We start from the raw sequence: 21382 nt of genomic DNA, 5'->3' as shown, positions 1-21382 counted from the left end.
TCCATATGAAGTTCTAGGAAACTTCTTCTCAGTGTAATGAACTGTGTAGCAATATTATAGTTACTCCTGAAAGTAATGAGTCAGCTTAATGGCGCAGCTGAAAATGAATAATTACATGACCATATGAGAGCATTTTTCTGTCCTGAGAGGTCTTTAACAATATTTTCTCTATCATCACTGAGTACACTTTATTTTTATTCAAATGGATTATAGTGAGCTGCTAAAATATTGCAAATGGCAATGTAAAAATCAAGACTTTTCTCAAAAACTGTGTACCACTGAAAGTAATATATTCTCAATGTTCACAGAACTATTAAACATAAAGAAAAAGTAACTGATATATTGTACTTAATTATTTGTGGAATAGTAACAGATACAGCAAATACATAGACAATATGGACTAACTTATTCAATAACTGATTGAAAAATTGCAATGAATTCAGACTTAAAAAATTAAAAATAGGTGTACAAAATATGCTAAAACAAAACAAGATAGCTCACTATATAGAATTTGGATTCTTTAAACAAGGCAATCCTTATCGATGTGAAAGTTTTCGAATTTTTACCTTCATCCCTGAAAAATATAAGTAAGAGATGTTATTAAAACGACTGTGATGCTAACACAGCATTTAACAAAAAATCTTAACACATTTTCTCATTCTTTAATTTCAATTAGAATTCATAAATTACATAGAAAAATATAACACAAAACTCAAGGATATGGGGCCAGAGCAATAGTATAACTGATAGGATGTTTGCCTTTCACATGGCTGACCCTGGTTTGATCTCCAGCATTGCCTATGGTCCTTTGAGTCAGTCGGGGGTGATTGCTGAATGCAGAGCCGAGAGTAACTCCTGAGCACCACAGATGCGACCATAAATAAATAAATAAATAAATAAACAAACTCGACATGATAATATCATATTTATGGACTCTGACCACAATAAAACTCTAAAGAATATCTTTTGACTCTCTTGTTGAAAGGACCTTGGGGAAAATGGAGAAGAAACACAAAATTATTTCTCAGTTTGGGTAGCAATTAATGTATTAATATTCCTCACTGGCTTGTACCAGTCTTTTCTTAATACGTCCATGCCATTCGTGAAAAACTCAGTATAACTATAATTATGAACAATTTCACTTTATTGCAGTAACACCATCAAGATGTTATGCATATTTGGAGGAAGAAATGTTAGTTTCAAATAAAATAAATTTTTAGTAATGGAACTTTGACAAGCCACTTCAAAATTCCCCTAGAAAACTAGTTAGGCCCATAGATGTTCTTGGACCTAGGAGCCACTAGTCTTATATAATTAAAGCCAACATGGACAGCAATTCAGTTTCAAGCTACAGATTGTACATATGATGGAGGAACAGTCTCTAGGACAATTCTCTTCAGCAAGGAGAAGACCCTGAAGGCAGAGGTGAGGTAATGTTCACAGAGTAGAGGCTCTTTCCACTACAGTAAATCTGAGCTGTTAAATAAATTCTGTTGGTTAAAAACTGCATTCAGCCACTGGATGAAGCTACATCAGTGATACACAATTATTATATTCTTGGACAAAAACAGTTTTTGATGGATTTATTCAATTATTTACACTTGACTCTGGTCCATTCTTTCTTCGGATACATCACTTGTACTTACAAATTGCAATTTTAGTAAATGAGCCAGTTCTATGAACATTAATTTTATTTTATTTTTTTTAAATAGTGAGACATCATGAGGTACAGTTGCAGACTTGCACATTTTTATGCTTGGGTTTCAATTATACAATGATCAAATACGCATCCCTCCACCAGTGCCCATTTCCCACCACCACGGATCGCAGTATCCCTCCCACCCCCCATCCACCCCATCCCATCCTGCCTCTGTAGCAGGGCATTCCCTTTTGTTCTCTCTCTTAATGGGTGTTGTGGGTTGTAAAAGAGGCAATGGGTGACAATCATGTTTAGTCTATAGTCTACTTTCCGCATGCTTCTCCCATCCTGGGAGGATCCTCCCAACACCTTTATTTGGTGTTCCCTTCTCTATCTGAGCTTCCTTTTCCCCTAGTATGTGTGGTTGGCCTCCAAGCCGTGGAGTAAATTTCCTGGTACTAATCTCGGCCATTCTTGGGTGTTAGTCTCCTATTTTGTTACTTTATGTTCCCCAGATGAATACAATCTTTCTATGTCTATCCCTTTCTTTCTGAGTCATTTCGCTTAACATGATACTTTCCATGTAGCACCACTTGTATGTAAATTTTGGTAAATTTCGTGACTTCATCTTTTCTAACAGCTATAGGTACATTGTGTAAATGTACCAAAGTTTCTTTAACCAGTCATCTGTTCTCGGGCACTCAGGTTTTTTCCAGATTCTGGCTATTGTAAAGAGTGCTGCAATGAACAGACAATTTCAGACGTCACTTCGACTATACTTTTTTGCCTGTCTGGGATATATTCCTAGGAGTGGTATTGTTGGATCAAATGGGAGCTCAACTTCTAATTTTTTGAGAATCATCCATACTGTTTTCCAAAAGGGCTGAACCAGTCGTCATTCCCACCAACAGTGAAGGAGTGTCCCTTTCTTGCCACATCCGCGCCAGCACTGGTTGCTTTTGTTCTTGTGGGAACATTAATCTTAAAGATTTTTAAAAGGATACTAAAAATGTCTGAGGACACTTTTATAGGACAGTAGTGTTTTATGTTTAGTATATGTTTGAGTAATCAAAAGAGAAAGTGCTTGAGAAAGCTGGTTTTCTCTATTGATCTGCGTGGGACGGGCACAGAGGCCCAGCTCTGGGCAACCAAGATGAAAGGTTCCTATTCCAAATAGGTACAGCCGGCCCCCAAGGGCCTGTGACCCTCTCTGTGCATGGGCAGCTAGCTCCGTCTCCTAGAAAACCGGTTTTCTCCCCTGATCTGCACGGGACGGGCACGGAGGCCCATCTCTGGGCAACCAAGCTGAACGGCTCCTCATTCCAATCGTAGACGTTCCCAACTCCTCGCTCAGTGCCAGGGACTCTTTCCGGAGCCGCGGTCGCTGACGCGGCTGCGAAATATTTTCCCACTACATATGCCATAGGAACCATAAGCTATCTTCTTAGATGGAAACTTCTTTAGTTTAGCTCAGCCACTAGAAACACAGTAGCCAACAACTCATAAGCCTATGTTAACTCACACTGCATATCAAGCAGTATAGTACAGTGAAAGGGAAGGACTAAACCACACTTCTCACAATGGTAAAGCAACACAAAAGCCCACCAAACTTTCTTATTGAAGAGTCTAGCCCAGATGACACCAACAGTACTGTAATGATAGACAACCTCTCTGACAAGGAATTCAGAAGGGAGCTACTTAGGATGCTTAGGGAATTAAAAGAAACAATGGAAAGCAATGCAAATAGAAGACAAGAGGATTTGAAGGCAGAAATGAGGAAAATGCAATCGGAAATGTCAGACCTGAAAAATCTCGTATGTGAATTGAAAAACTCAGTCGAAGGCCTCAGCAGCAGAGTAAGAGCTGCTGAGAACAGAATCAGTGAGCTCGAAGATGAAGTTCAGAGACTCTCCAGAAAAGAGCAGAAAATGGAAAAGAGACTCACAATTCGGGAACAGATGGCAAGAGAAGATCGTGATGAAGCCAAGAGGGGTAACATAAGAATTATTGGAGTCCCAGAGAGACAGGAAGAAAACCTTGATGAAGAAGAAACTGTCAAAGACATCATTGCTACAACGTTTCCAGAGCTGAAGAAAACTTGTGACCACATTCAGGAGGCCCGAAGGGTACCAGCTAGAAGAAATCCGAATAAAAATACCCCAAGACACATTCTGATCAAAATGACCAAAACCTTAGACAGAGACAAAATTCTGAAAGCAGCAAGATCGAAGAAAGAAATCTCTTACAAAGGAGCATCCTTAAAATTCACAGCTGATTTTTCTGATGAAACCCTCATGGCCCGAAAACAGTGGTGGGACATAGTGAAAAAACTCAATGAAATAAATGCCTCCCCAAAATACTTTACCCAGCGAGACTCTCATTCATAATAGAAGGAACAACACACAGTTTCACAGACAAACAGCAGTTCAGAAACTTTATAGACTCAAAATTGTGGTTACAAGAACAACTAAAGGGCTACTTTAAGGCAAGAAAGGCCCCTCAAATACACGAAATTTCAACAGAACATTGGGACAAAATCCCATAACAATAACCTCTCTCAATGTCAATGGGCTAAACGCATCAATTAAAAGACATAGAGTGGCAGGATGAATTAAAATATTGAACCCAACATTCTGCTGCCTGCAAGAAACACATCTCAATAGTCAAAGCAAACACAGACTCAGAGTCAAAGGATGGGAAACAATCCTACAGGCAAATAGCTCCCATAAAAAAGCTGGGGTAGCCATCCTAATATCAGACCACATCGATTTCAGAGTGAAGAAGGTCATAAGAGACAGTGAAGGCTATTTCTTATTGATCAAAGGATCTGTACAACTGGAAGAATGTACAATAATAAATGTATATGCACCTAATGAGAGACCAGCAAAGTACTTAAAACAACTACTCATAGAATTGGGAAAAGACATCAATAGCAACACAATACTAGTGGAAGACTTCAACACCGTTTTGTCACCTCTTGATAGATCAAACAGACTCAAGCTTAGCAAGGACATACTTCATCTGAGGGAAACAGTGGAAGAAAGGGACTTAGTAGATATATACAAGCCACTTCATCCACAAAAAGCAGAATACACATTCTTCTCAAGCATACATGGAACATTCTACAAGATAGACCACATGCTGAGCCAAAAAACATGCCTTCATAAAATCAAGAAGATAGAGATTGTATAAACAATCTTCTCAGAACATAATGTGCGGAAATTAGAAGTAAATCACACACAGAAACAGAAAACTAAATCAAACCCGTGGAAATTAAACAGTGCACTATTGAACAACGAGTGGCTTAGACAGGAAATCAAAGAGGAAATCAAAAGATTCCTAGAAACGAATGAAAATGAGAATACGAGTTACCAAAACTTATGGGACACAGCAAAAGCTGTGTTAAGAGGAAAATTTATAGCTCTACAAGCATTCCTCAGGAAGGAGGTGCGAGCACACATAAGGAACCTAAACTCACAGCTTAAGAGCTTGGAGAAGGACCAGAAAAAGGAGCACAACCCGGACAGGAGAAAGGACATAATAAAAATCAGAGCAGAGATTAACGAGATGGAAACCCAAAAAGCAATCTGAAAGATCAATGAAACCAAGAGCTGGTTCCTCGAGAAAATTAACAAGATCGATAAGCCTCTAGTAAAACTCACAAAGAAAGGGAGAGAGAAAACCCTAATAAACCGAATCAAAAATGAAAAGGGGGTCATTACAACAGAAACTACAGAAATTCAAAGGATCGTCAGGGAATACTTTGAGAAGCTTTATGCGACGGAACATCAAAACCTGGAGGAAATGGATAAATTCCTAGACTCCTACAGACTCCCAAGGCTGAAGCAAGAAGACCTGGAATACCTGAACAGACCTATCACCACAAGGAAATTGAAATGGTAATAAAAAGTCTCCCCAAGCACAAAGTCTGGCCCGGATGGATTCACTAGTGAATTCTTCCAAATCTTTAAAGAGGATTTACTCCCAATCGTCTTTAAGCTTTTCCATGAAATTGAAAGATCAAAAACACTTCCACACAGTTTCTACGAAGCAAATATCACACAGATACCAAAATCAGACAGAGATACCACAAAGAAAGAGAATTACAGACCGATATCCCTGATGAACACAGATGCAAAGATCCTCAACAAACTACTAGCAAGTAGAATCCAACTACTCATCATAAAGATCATACACCATGACCAAGTAGGATTCATCCCAGGGATGCAAGGATGGTTCAACATTCAGAAATCAATCAACAAAATCCATCATATCAACAAAAGAAAAGATAAAAAGCATATGATTATATCAATAGATGCAGAGAAAGCATTTGACAAGATCCAGCACCCCTTTATGATGAAAACCCTAGCCAAAATGGGTATAGAGGGGACCTTCCTCAACATAATTAAAGCCATCTACCACAAGCCTACAGCAAGCACCATCCTCAATGGGGAAAAACTGAGAGCCTTCCCTCTAAGATCAGGGATGAGACAAGGATGCCCCTATCTCCACTGCTGTTCAATATAGCACTGGAAGTACTTGCAATAGCTATTAGGCAAGAAAAGATATTAAGGGCATTCAGGTAGGAAAGGAAGAAATCAAGTTGTCACTACTCGTAGATGATATGATACTCTACTTAGAGAAGCCAATAACTTCCACCAAAAAACTCCTAGAAACAATAGACTCGTATAGTAAAGTTGCAGGCTATAAAATCAATACCCAAAAGTCCATGGCTTTCCTATACGCAAACAGTGAGAGAGAAGAAAGCAACATGAAAAAACAATCCCGTACACAATTCTGCCCCAGAAAATCAAGTACCTAGGAATCAGCTTAACTAAGGAAGTAAAGGACCTGTACAAAGAAAACTACAAAACGCTACTTCAGGAAATAAAAGAGGACATGAGGAAATGGAAAGATATCCCCTGCTCATTGGTCGGGAGATTTAACATTGTCAAAATGGCAATACTACCGAAAGCATTGTATAAATTCAATGCAATCCCTATAAGGATACCCATGACATTCTTCAAAGAAATGGAGCAAACACTCCTGAAATTTATATGGAACAATAAGCCCCCACGAATAGCTAAAGCAATTCTTGGGAAAAAGAAAATGGGAGGAATCAACCTCCCGAACTTCAAACTGGACTACAAAGCAGTAATAATTAAAACAGCATGATACTGGAACAAAGGCAGAACGGCAGACCAATGGAGCAGGGTTGAAAACACTGACATCTCCCCTCAATCATATGATCATCTAATCTTTGATAAAGGTGCAAGTAATGTGAAGTGGAGTAAGGAAAGCCTCTTTAATAAGTTGTGTTGGCATCACTGGACGGATACAGGCAAAAAAAATGGGCTCAGAACTCTGCCTAACACCATGTAGAAAAGTAAGATCAAAATGGATTAAATACCTCAATATCAGACCAGAAACCATAAGTTATAATGAAGACAATGTTGGCAAAACCCTCCATGACATTGAAGCTAATGGTATCTTCAAAGATGCCATGCCACTGACTGAGCAAGTGAAAACAGAGATAGATAAATGGGACTATCTTAAACTAAGAAGCTTCTGCACCTCCAAAGAAACAGTGACCAAAATACAAAGACAGTCTACAGAATGGGAAAGGATATTCGCCGAATACACATCTGACAAGGGGTTGATATCCAGGATATACAAAATACTGGTTAAGCTCCACAAGAAGAAAACATCCAACCCCATCCAAAAATGGGGCAATGAAATGAACAGAATCTTTCTCAAAGAAGAAATCAAATGGCAAAAAAGCACATGAGAAAATGCTCTGCATCATTAATCATCAGGGAGATGCAGATCAAAACCACAATGAGATACAATCTCACACCTCAGAGACTGGCCCACATTCAAAAGAACACAAGCAACCGATGCTGGCGCATATGTGGCGAGAAAGGGACACTCCTTCACTGTTGGTGGGAATGTCGACTGTTTCAGCCCTTCTGGAAAACAGTATGGACGATTCTCAAAAAATTAGAAATTGAGCTCCCATTTGACCCAGCAATACCGCTCCTGGGAATATATCCCAGAGAGGCAAAAATGTATAGTCGAAGTGACATCTGCACTTTTTTCTTCATAGCAGCACTCTTTACAATAGCCAGAAACTGGAAGAAACCTAAGTGCCCAAGAACAGATGACTGGTTAAAGAAACTTTGGTACATCTATACAATGGAGTACTATGTAGCTGTTAGAAAAGATGAAGTCATGAAATTTGCATACAAGTGGTACAACATGGAAAGTATCATGCTAAGCAAAATGAGTCAGAAAGAGAGGGATAGACATAGAAAGATTGTATTCATCTGGGGGATATAAAGTAACAAAATATGAGATTAATACCCAAGAATAGCTGAGATCAGCACTAGGAGGATTACTCCATAGCTTAGTGGCTATTCGGGCATTCTAGGGGAAAGGGCAGCTCAGATAGAGAAGGGAACACCAAATAAAGGGTGTTTGGAGGATCCTCCCAGGAGGGGAGATGGATGTCGAAAGTAGACTATGGACTGGACATGTTTGCCACTCAATGCCTCTTTTGCAGACCACAACACCCAAAAGGAGAGAGAGAACACAGGGGATTGCCCTGCCACAGAGGCAGGGTGGGATAGGGCGATGGGGGTGGGGAGGATATTATCCACGGTGTTGGAAAATGGGCACTGGTGGAGGGATGGTTACCTGATCATTTTATAATCGAAACCCAAGCACAAAAAATTATAAATCTACAACTGTACCTTATGGTGTTTCACTAATAAAAAAATAAAATAAAAAAAGAGAAAGTGCTTAACTGAATTATTTAGATGTACTGTTTCAAGGTGGGCTGCTGGAGCACAGTGGTAGGGCGTTTGACTTGAGTGCAGCGAGCCCGGCCAGGCAGGGTTCGATTTCTCCGCCCCTCTTGGAGAGCCCGTCAAGCTACCGAGTGTATTTCGCCCACATGACAAAGCCTGGCAAGCTACCTGTGACGTATTCAATATGCTAAACACAGTAACAACAAGTCTCAATATGGAGAAGTTACTGGGCCCCCTGCAGCAAATCAATGAGCAAAGGGAGGACAATGACAATTATGATGATGAATTTAATGACATACTAGAAACTTCGTATATTTATTATGTGCAAAATACAAAAACTACAGAACTATTATGTACAAGCACTCTAGAGTCAGAGAAATTTCTTTAAATTTTTTTTGGCCCTAATATCTCTTTACTGGGTGATTTTCATGATTTTTTTGAACCTCATTTACCCTTGAAACAAAAGTTGGTAATTACTTAATCCTGAAAGTGATGTACAAAACATAATAAGGTAAAGCTTAGCTCCTGCCACATCGTGGGATCTCAGTAATCAGCTGACATATAAATATACATAAATGTGATTTTTCGCTTGTATTTTCTCCAGAAGGTATCCAAAACTGAACATACCCATCCATTATCGTATCATACTCTGTTCCTTCCTGCTTTTGGAATCAAATCCAAAGACAATTACCACATAATACCATAAGAATAAAACTATAATTCATATCACTTGATTACTCCATGAAATTAAAACATGGAGGCAAACTGAAGTTATTTGGCCAAAGATTATAAGCTAAAAGATGTTGGTAAAATATTTAAGGACAAAGGATAAGAAAAAAGAAAAAAATGATGATTGCAAATCTATTTTCTATCTTCACCATTAGGAAAAAGATTTGCCAACATTTGCCCTAGATGAGGGGTCACAGCTATTTTCATCCAAGACAGAGAGCATCCTAGTGTTACACTAGGATTAAACTCTTGATTTAAAAGGTTTTTCTTGCTGTAAATAGACAATTTTCTTTGCCCTAAAACAGACTTATTTTTAGGGTTTATTGGGACAGTGTATTTAGTATTCGATGTTGGTATAGCTTTCTTTTTCTAATGTTTAAATAAATGGATAAATGTTATAAATCTGAGGTGAAAAATTTAATAATTTTCTAGTTTTTACTTTTTATCAACTATTTCTCTTTAGCTGGGTTATCCAGTATGCTATGATACTTTATACAAGTGTATAGCCCATCAGTTCCCCAGTGAGAATTCAGTGCATTTTTCCTTATTGCTTTAAGTTGAAGTGAATAAATACCAGAAACTCCTCCAGAGATACGTTCCTTCCTGTTTAGGCATCTCTTTATCTAGGTTATATTCAAGAATGATAGGAAAGTTCACTGCCTTAATAAGGATCTTCTATTTAATTATTAATGAGCCAATTATTTTATCAGCTTGTTTTCTGTTTGTTTGCTTTGAGTAGCGAAAACTCAGCTGTTCTCAGTGTTTAGTTCTGACTCCAAACTCAGGGATCACTCCTGGATGTGCTCAGGGGACCCTATACTATGTCAGAGACCAAATCATTCTAGCCTGCATGGAAAGAAAGAGCCCTACCTGCTTAAATATCTTTCTGGTCTGCATCATTTCTAACTTAAGTTAAATGCTTTCCTTATATTCTCTCTTATTATGAAACAACTCTAAAGAATAAGCAATATTCTTTCTTATCCATTCAGGCAAAGGAATGGGAACTCATATATATGTACATATATATATGATTGACTCAATACTATCTTAAAATTTTAACTTCTGTATATTGTCGGTCAGTTATGTAGGAAAGATTTCTTGTCAAAACAGAATTAGGGAGGAGGATCAGCAGAGTCAGATTAAGTAAACTTCATACCTAGGATTTCTTTGAATTTGGAAATTTGACTATGCTAGACTAATTGGAAGGTAACACTTTAAAAATATTATTTGTCTACACAGGAAGATTTTGGATCTTGAGAATATGTAGTTGAAGAATGTAAACTCTAAGTAATTTGGATTATAATCTCTGATTTTTACTCTTCAAGATGCTATATGGAGCTTTTAAAATAGTCAATGGATATGGGAGTGATTATTAAATTGTGAAGTTTTGTATTAATTCGAGGGTTTCATGTTCTTATATTGAGGGAAAGGTCTTATTTTAATTGGTTTGATTATATGTTCTAGTAGTATGTTAATTCTTCCATAAACTTGCCCCTAAGACTAGCACTCTTACTAATATATCCACAGTGAACTCCAAAACAATCTTAGAGTTCTAGGTGACAGAAAAAGGTACTGGACATATTATTCAGGATAAACATACACTCTCCCAGCCAGCAAGCATATTTCTATGCGCATTTGACTTCTCTGTTATGAATTTCCCACAACTGCTTTTTTTGTCATGGATCTGAATTTAGTAGTAGGAAGGAGGAAAACAAGTCATTACAGCAAGAAAGAAAAGCTCATAGACCAAAACTGATAAGCTATTGTTTCCATTTATAAAGCTTGGTAAACACTCCCTAAGTATATCTTATTGCCAGGATATGGTCCATATTCTAGAGGTGATTATAAATTGGCCCTGCCTTTAAAGAGCTTTCAGTCTTGCAGACATGCCTTCAAAGATTAGCTGAAGCTTTAATACTGTAGAGTATTAAATGCAACAGTGGCACTTCTATGAAACTTGGGATAATGAGACCTCAAATTACTTCTATTTTTATTTCCTATTCTGAACAAGAACTATACAATTTGAGGGGTCTGTACTCATAATTTATGACAACAATTAACCAACAGAAAATTTTACTTATGAATTTAGTTAATACTCATGAAAATCCTATGTAAATAAAACAATATTAGATTATTTTTTAAAATAATGCAAATAAAATGTGAAAATCTTCAAAAACTTCAAGTTATTATGTTGAGTTTATCCTATAAATAATGTATACCTATTCTATGCTAAATTTGTATTTGTGCTAGTATATTATGGTACACAGTGACAGTCACTTGAAAGTTATGAAATCTTAGCCTGGGAGTAACAGTCACATAAGATTTCCTGGAATTGTACCTTTTAGCAACTGCTAGCCTGCAAATATTAACAAAAAACTAATGCATTTTCTTCTTTCTTCCCTCTCTAAAGAAACATTTTTCTCACTTTCCATTTCCTTGACCCCAGAAGCTCAAAGTTTTCCCCTTAGAATTCAATCAATTTTGAAGATTTTTTTCTACTCACATATCACTCAGGGCATTCAGTCCCACAATCTTTCTCTAAATTCCCTTCTCTCTGCAGTAGGTACAACCTGTCTATCTGGTTTGCCTTTAAAAGATCATGTAAGTAGTCTAAATAGGAGAAAAATAGGCATATTACTGCAATTCCTGGTTCATTATCTCTTCGGGGAGTAACTTCAGATACTGCTTGCCTGAAAGTTTTTTCTGCAACATTTTTCCGTCTTTTTTATTATATTCATATTTATTATGAGGGTATAATCAGTGACTGAGAGCCTCTCTACTCAGCACAGCAATGATATTTTTTTATCGTCAGGACAGAATTTTTGTTTTTTTTATAATTCTATCCACAAGAATACGCGTTTCTAACTATGTTGACATGGCTATATGAAATGGGCATAGTTTTATCAAAATATGCAAATAACAGTATCTGGAAACACTGTGTGTGAACATGAACATGTATGAACATGCACTGTAGCACTGTCCTCCTATTGTTCATTGATTTGCTTGAGCAGGCCCAGTAATGTCTCCATTGTGAGACTTGTTGTTACTGTGTTTGGCATATCAAATACGACACGGGTAGCTTGCCAGGCTTTGGTGTGCAGGCGAGATACTCTAGGTAGCTTGCCGGGTTCTCCGAGAGGGACAGAGGAATCGAACCTGGGCCGACCGGGTCGGCTGTGTGCAAGGCAAACGCCTTACCCATTGTGCTATCGCTCCAGCCCTTAGGAACATGAGCTAATGTAATCTTCTTTAAACTCTACAAAGAGGGCCAGAGAAATAGTACAATAGTTTAGAAACTTGCCTTGCATGCTGCTGACTGTGACTTGATCCCCATTATCAGTTACCACAAGAAATTATTTCAGAGGAAAGAGCCAGGAGCAACTCCTGAACATAACTGATTGTGAACCCAAAAGAAACAAAAAAAATTTAGAAAACTAATTTATATAATATTGTCTTTTCTTTAACCATATGGAGAAATATGTCATAAATGATTATAGTTAGCTGTAGGAAAACATTGTTTTGTCCTTCCTGCATAACCTCAGGTAGTTTTGGTTTATTGGATTACTCCCATCAAAGTGTTCCCATTCCTCTGGGTTTATTTGTAACTTCTTTCTTTGTGCTCTGTTTACTTGTAAATATTGCTTTTTCTCTTCTCCTTATGTCCTTTGCATAGTTAATTCAGAGCAATGTCCTTTATGTATGAACACAAGAAGACAGTATATGTTATGCTTTTGTAACGTGACTCTCAGTGATATTTTCCTCCTGGGCATCTGTTCTATCGATCTAACCCTCAGCTGCCCTTACTTCCTAGCACTCCCAAAAGCAGGGTCTCGACGAGGGACTGGATGTTACCAGGGTAAGCAGTAAACTACCCTGTCATCGAAATGGGCCTGGCCAAAGTGACATAATGCTTCACTAAAGTTAAGAGCTTGATCATGGACAAATTCTGTCATGATCCAAAAATTAATAACTAGATTCAAACGCTGCTAAGGTTTGGAAAGATTAATTAGGCCTCAGCTCTGTAATCTGTGTCTGTGGCAAGATGTTCCCAGGAGAGCTGCCCTACAAACCTCAATGTATCTCTTACTATGTTCATACAAAAATAACTAGTATTAAGATGTTGATAGAGTTATTGCACTGAGGAAAGGATAAAAAACACCTTAAGAGGTATTTTGTCCTTGGGCAGTCAGGAAGGGCTTTCTTATGTTGATTTTGCTACCAGACTGGGTGCAGTGTCAGCCCAGAGTGCTGGGGAGTTGGGGGTGACAAGAGAACTGGAGAGAGGAAGAGAGTGAGAGATGAGAGAAAGAGCAGGGCAGCAAGATGGAGTGTGGAGAGACTAGGAAGAGGGACACAGAGAGAAGGATGTATAAGAAGAATACAGGAGCAGGAGCTTGGAGAGAGAGAGCCCAGGGTGCGAGTTGGAGCATGGAGAGAAGAGCAGGGAGAGACAGAAGGAGATGGAAAGAGGGGCATTGCGGGACTAGAATCAGAGGATCTGAGAGACTGTGGCAGGCGCATGGGGAGAATGGAATAAGCAGCTTTCTGATCAGTCAAACAGCTTGGCCCTCATTTTTTAAAAAAAAAATTTACTGAATCACTATGAGATAGCTACAAGCTTTCATGTTTGGGTTACAATCACACAATGACCAAACACCAATTCCTCCACCAGTGCACATTCCCTACCACCAATATCCCAGGTAAACCACCCTCCCCCTGCCTCCATAGCAGACATTATTCCACATAATCTCTCTCTATTTTGGTGCCCTCATTTCATCCACTGTCTTCCTCATTTCCCAGGCACCCCAGCTGGGCAAGCGTCCCGGCCCCCCAGAATCCGGGCAGCAAGGGGGAGAACCTTCAGATCCTCCCCTGGCCACTTCCCGGAGAGTTTACACAGTTAGCTAAAATAATCTTCATGGAAATTATGTTCTTAAAATTGGGAAAACAATAATTATAAAAGTAATTATAATATTGATATTAATAATAGCATAGGTAACTTACAACTGGATACAGTGCTGAAGCAAGCTATTCATGTCTTAATTATTCAGAGAAAAATGGTATAAAAGGCACTATTTCACACCATTATATATATGTATATATAAGAATCAAGATCTAGCAAGAATAGCTAATTGCCTTGCTAGCTAAGAACTAGCAAGAATAAGACATTGGTGTAAAGCTGTAGCTTTGTAGATCAAAGTTGTAGAACCAGGATCACCATGACTTCACTTTTCTACATTAAAAACAAATAAGTATGTACTATTGAAAAAAGGTAAATAATCTTATTTAAAATGTCGAAGAGGAGCCAGAGGGAAAGAATAGAGGTTAAGGGTCATGTCTCACATTGGCCCACCCTTGATTAAAAACTGACACCACATGTTTTCTTGAACTCTGCTTGGATGACCTAGATCATCTCAGGCACTGTGGATCCCGAAAAGACAACATCCTTGGGATCTTATATTGAAAAATTAATCTGGCTGACCAAGAATATCTAATAGTGCCCCCCTTATATGCTAAGCACTCCATGGTAAGATCCTCTTAAAATAATTAAAACATCAAAGAGAAGTATATGAAATGTATAATAAAAACCATAGACAGTAGGAGTAACGTACATTGCTGTGGAAAGGTTTAGGAAGTAGAAATGTTGAAGAATCATTTTCTTGAGAGATGCATAGGCATTGCCTGACCAATTAATCATATTATTACTGGATGGGCTCTTGTACTCCAATCAAGAAAACAGGTGCAAATGGCACCCTTGGAGTCCCATGGTCTTTCTTGGTTTAATAATGGGACATAGAGAATTTGTTGACTTTTAGGGGAAATTCCTGATAAATTTTCTAGATATAGAAGCTAACTGCTAAATCAATATATTATGTATCTTTTTTGCTTGGGGAGCACAGCCAGCAGTTCTCTGGGATTACTTCTATCACTGTGCTTGGGGGACCACATGGAATGCTGGGGATTAAACCTGAGTCAGTCATATGCATGCATGGCGAGCCCCATACCCACTGTACAATCAATCTGGTCCAAGTAAGAAGATATTATAATTTTTCAGTAATTCTTTTTATAAGCAAGAAAGTGAAAGTCATTTATTGATTCATCATTGTTCTTTTCCAAATTCACCCTTATTATCTGTTTTTTTCCTTAAATTTTTATTAGTGAACCACGATACGGTACAGTTGTAGACTTACAAATTTTTCTGATTGGATTTCAGTTATACAGTGATCGAATAACATCTCTCCACTAGTGCCCATTCTCCACGACCACTGATCACAGAATCCCTCCCACCCCCCACTGCCGTACCACCCTGCCTCTATGGCAGGGCATTCCCTTTTGTTCTCTCTCTCCTTTTGCGTGCTGTGGTTTGCAAAAGAGATACTGAGTAGTAATCATGTTCAGTCTATAGTCCACTCACATCACACATTTCCCATCCTGAGAGGAACCTCCTAACACCCTTTATTTGGTGCTCCCTTCTCTATCTGAGCTGCCTTTTCCCCTAGAGTGTTCGGCTGGCCTCAAAGCCATGGAGTAATCCTCCTGGTACTTATCTCAGCTATTATTGGGTGTTAGTCTCATATTTTATTACTTTATGTTCCCCAGATGAGCACAATCTTTCTATGTCTATCCCTCGCCTTCTGACTCATTTGACTTAGAATGATACTTTCCATGTAGTACCACTTGTATATGAATTTCATGACTTCATCTTTTCTGACAGCTGCATAGTACACCATGGTGTAGATATACCAAAGTTTCTTTAACCAGTCATCTGTTCTCGGGAACTCAGGTTTTTCCAGATTCTAGCTATTGTGGAACTTTCACTAGGGAAATCTAATTACCAAAACACATTAGACCAATACTTCATTAATCATTAACGAAGTTAAGTAAAACAATCCATAAAACCACCGGGATTACTGAATGAAGAAGCTAAGCCAGATGACCCAACCAGTAGTAGTGATATCTGTACAACCTCTCCAATAAGGAATTTAGAAGGAAGCTATCAAGTATGCATATGGAACTAAATGAAAGAATGTCACACACTACCAATAAAATACAAGAGGACTTGAGAGCAGAAATGAGAAAAATGTAACCAAAATTATAAACAGAAATGACAGAGCTGAAAAACCTGCTAGGAAAATTGAAAAACTCAGTGGAAGGCCTCAGCAACAGAGTAGCAGTTGCTGAGGACAGGATCAGTGAGCTCAAAGATGAGGTGCAGAGAATCTCCAGACAGCAGAAAATGGAAAAGAGCCTCAGAAAAGAACTAACAGATGTAAAAAGAAAATGGGGATGAAACCAAGAGGAATAAAATGAGAAAAATTGGAGTCCCAGAAGGACAGGAAGAAAACCATGTTGAATAATAAACTGTTAAAGACATCATTGCTAGGACATGCCCAGAGCTGACGCACACATGCAACCAGATTCAGGAGGTCTGAAGGGTACCAACTATAATAAATCCAAATAAAAATATTCCAAGACACATCTTTATTAGAATGAGGAAAACATAGACAGAGATAAAATTCTGAAAGCAGCAAGAATAAAGAAAGAAATTGCCTATAAAGAAGCATCCTTAAGATTTACAGCCGACTTATCTGATGAAACACTCAGGGCCTGAAGACAGTACTGGGAAATAGTGAAAATGTTCAATGAAATAAACACGCACCAAAAATACTTTACCCAATTAGACACTCATTCATAGAGGAAGGAACCATATATAGTTTTGTGGGCAAACAACTGAGTAACTTCATAGACTCAAAACCATGGTTACAAGAATTAATAAACAGGCAACTTTAAGACAAGACAAGCCCCCCAAATACACCAAATTTCAGTAGAAATTTGGGACAGAACCCCATAAGAATAATCTCTCTCAACGTCAATGGGCTAAACACACCAACTAAAATACACAGATTGACAGGATATAACAGAAAATAGAACCAAATATTCTGCTGCCTGCAAAAAACACATCTGAACAGTAAGAGCAAACACAGACTCAAAGTCACGTGCTGAAAGACAATTCAACAGGCAAACAACTTCCTCAAAAAAGCTAGGTTGGCCATTCTCATATAAGACCACATTGTTTTCAGACTGAAGAAGGTCACAAGAGATAGTGAAGGTCATTTCTTACTGACCAAGGAATCTATACATCAGGAAAAACTTACATTCCTAAATGTATATGCACCTAATGAGGGACAAGGAAAATATTTAAAACAACTACACATAGACTTGAAGAAGGACATTGATAGCAACACAATACTAGTGGGAGATTTCAAAACCGCTTTATCTCCTCTAAGTACATCAACAAGACTTAAGCTTAGCAAGGACATACTTTTTCTGAGGGAAGAAATGGCAGAAAGGGGTTTAGTAGATATACACAGAACACTCATCCTCAAAAATCTGCATATATGTTCTTCTCAAGTGGGCATGGGACATTCTCCAAGATAGACCACATTCTGAGCCACAAAACATACCTGCATAAAATTAAGAAGATAGAAATTGTATAGAGGATTTTCTCAGACCATGATGCGCTAAAAATAGAAGTGATTCACACACACAGATAGAAAATAAATCAAACACCTGGAAATTACACAGTTCACTAATGAACACTAAATGGCTTAGAAAAGAAATCAAAATAGAAACCAAAAGATACCTAGAAACAAACAAGAATGAAGATATAGATTACCAGAACTTATGTGGCATGGCAAAAGTTATGAAAAGAGGAAAATTTGTAGTTCTACAAGCATTCCTCGATTTCTCTGCCCCTCTTGGAGAGCCCAGCAAGCTACCAAGAGTATTCCGCCCGCTCGGCAAAACCTGGCAGCTGCCCTGATGTACTCGATATACCAAAAACAAGTCTCACAATGGAGATGTTATTTGTGCCCGCTCAAGAAAACCGATGAACAACGGGAGGACAGTGCTACAGTGCTACAAGCATTCCTCAGGAAGAAAGAGCAAGCTGAAATAAGTAACCTAACCTCACAATTTAAGATCTTGGACAATGACCAACAAAAGAAGCCCAACCCATGCAGGGGGAAGAAGCTAATAAAACTCAGAGCAGAAATTAATGACATGGAATTCCCCCCAAAATATCTGAAAGATCAATGAAAGCAAGAGCTGTTTATTTGAGAAAATAAATAAGATTGATAAATCTCTAGCAAGACTCACAAAGAAAGGAAGAGAGAAAACCATAATAAACAGTATAAGAAATGAAAGGGGGTATTGCACAACAGAAACTACAGGAATTCAAAGGATCATCAGAGATTACTTTGAGAATCTTTATGCCATGAAACAAGAAATCCTGGAGGAGAAAGATAAATTCTTGGATTCTATGGCTTCCCAAGTCTGAATCAAGAGGACCTGGAATACCTGAACGGACCTATCACAATCTAGGAAATTGAAACGTAAAAAGGTCTCCTCCAAAAACAGACGTCCTGAGCTAGATGGATATACTAGTGAATTCTTCCAAATTTTTAAAGAAGAATTACTCCCAATCCTTTTCAAGTCTTTCCAGGAAATTGAAGAATCAGAAACATTTCCAAACAGTTTCTATGAAGCAAGTATCACCCTGATACCAAAAGCAGACAGAGACAACACAAAGAAAGATAATTACTGGCCAATATACCTGATAAACCCAGAATCAATCCTCCACAAAACCCTCGCAAACAGAAATCAACGAATCATCAAAAAGATCACACACCATGACCATGTAGGATTCATCCTGGGGAAGAAAAGATGGTTTAACATTCGCAAGTTAATCATCATATTCAATCATATCAATAAAAGGAAAAATGTAGTAAATATTATCATATCAATAGATGCAGAAAAAGTATTTGACAAGATCCAGCACCCATTTATGATGAAAACTCTCAGCACAACGGCATTGAAGGAACTTTCCTCAATATAGTAAAAGTCATCTACCACAAGCCCACTGTTTGTGGTATTTCTTGACTTAGAAGTTAATAAGCAAGAGAAAGATACTAAGGGCGTACAGATAGAAAAGGAGGAGGTCAAACTACCATTATTTGCAGAAGATATGATACAAGATAATCCTAAAGACTCTACAAGAAAGCTCCTAGAAACAATAGGGTTGCATGTTAAAGTATCAGGCTACAAAATCAACACCCAAAACTCAATGGATTTCCAATAAATAAATAATTAAAGAGAAGGTGGATATATTAAATAAACAATGGTGTTCAATGTCGTGCACAGAAATTCAAGTACTTTGGAATCGCTTAACTAAAGAGGTGAGGGATATATAGAAAGAACATTACAAAATACTACTTCAAGAAATAAGAGAGAACACTAGGAAATGGAGACACATCCCCTGCTCATGGATAGGAAGGATTGACATTATCAAAATGGCAGTGCTCCTAAAAGCACTTCACGTGTCATCCCGTTGACCTTCGATTTTCTCGAGCAGGCGGCAGTAACTTCTCCATTCATCCCTGTCGCATGCTACTGTAGCCCAATGGCCTCTGCTCACTCCAGGAAGACAAATGGCCTCAAACCTTTTGTTCAGGGTTTTGAATAAGAAATCTCACCATCTCATAGGTGGGTGGACTTGCGTCCTCTTGACATCCCGTGTAATCCAGTCGGTAACAGTTCCAGTCCAGCAACTTCACTAAATCGCATGGATGTGTCCAACCCATCTGATTTTTGACACCTTGGCAAACAAGACAGCGTCCCTGATTCTTGATCGTCGACGGAGAGCAGAACTCTGGATTCCTTCTCTCACTTGATTGAAATATGATATTCCAAGTATAGCTCTTTCGATTCCTCTTTGGGATACATGAATAGGGTTCTCTCCTGTTTTCATAGGGCCCAGGAATCTGGGGCATATGTTAGTGCAGGAAAAACAGTGCAGTCGAAAAGATGTGCCCGGAACCAGAGATTCTACCTCTTAACAAATTCTTCGACGCTCTTGAAGGTGTTCCATGCTGCTCTCTTCCTCCTGCGCAGTTCTGGAACCAAGTTGTTCCTCATGTTGAGTTCTTGACCCAGGCACATATAGCCGCTGCATTTAGTGATGTTCGTTCCATTGAGAGTAAATGGAACATCAGGGTCTAGTTCGCTTTTCATGAAAATTGTCTTGGTGATATTGAGCTGCAGTCTGACCTTTCCACACTCATGGTCAAAATTGGCAAGCATTTGTGCCACTTGGCTAATGTTTGCTGCTGCTAGAACGATCTCATCAGTGAAGTGGAGGTGGTTTAATTGCTGGCTGTCTCTCTTTACTCCCATTCCAGTCATCACATGACATTCTCGAGGGTACCACTGAAGAATTTCAGTGAAATGGTATCACCCTGCTGAAACCCTTTCTTTACATCGATGCTCACTTTCTTGTAGAATGGTGAGATTGTGTTGGTGAATCTGCAGTACAGCTTGGGGAGGATCCTATTGTACAGAGTTTGAATGCCCTTTCTGGCTAGGGCTTCAATGACCGCCTCAGTCTCAACAGAATGAACCGTCTTCTTTAAATCGATGAATGTTAGACAGAGCGGCATCTTGAAGTCTCGCAAAACCTCAATGAGCTTGGTCACTGTGTGGATATGGTCAATCATGCTGAATCCTTTTCGGAACCGAGCTTGCTTGCATCGTTTTCCTTCCATCTAGTGGTCTGCCTATTCTATTCAGGTTGGTTAAAGTGAACAACTTGTAGATGATGGACAACAGGCAGATGAGGTGATAGTTGTCAATGTCATGGATTTCTAACTTCTTGTATGAGAACACTCCTGCTGACTTTCCATTGGGACAGAACTTTGCATTCAGACAGGTAGCGTGTGAAGAGTCGAGCAAGTGTATTGATGAGTACTGGCGGAAGATTCTTCAGATGTTTGGGTCTGAACTTGTCTGGACTGGGTACTGTATGCTTCTTTACTGACTGAATGAAGTTTGGAAGGGACAATGTTGGGAATGTCATATCTACCCTGCAAAATTTGGTATGTGGGCAGGTGGACATGGCTATCGGAAGAGACCTAGTAGAAATCGTGGATAATCTTCTTCATTGTCCTTCTGGAAGATTTGGTATATCCATCAGGACGTCAGAGGGAAGTCTTCTTGGTCTAGTAGTTGGCAAAGGACAGGGGAGCATTGTGAATACTTTTCCTGACTTCTTCCGCATCAGCCAACACTGATGCTTTCTCTCTTTGAGGTCTTCCTTTATAGCATCTCTGACAGCTTTGCAAACTCAGATGTTAGCTTGTGATTGCCC

The sequence above is a fragment of the Sorex fumeus genome, unplaced genomic scaffold (assembly GCF_029834395.1).
Source record: "Sorex fumeus unplaced genomic scaffold, SorFum_2.1 ptg000073l, whole genome shotgun sequence".
NCBI classification, from domain to species: domain Eukaryota; kingdom Metazoa; phylum Chordata; class Mammalia; order Eulipotyphla; family Soricidae; genus Sorex; species Sorex fumeus.
This window is presented reverse-complemented; position numbering follows the sequence as displayed.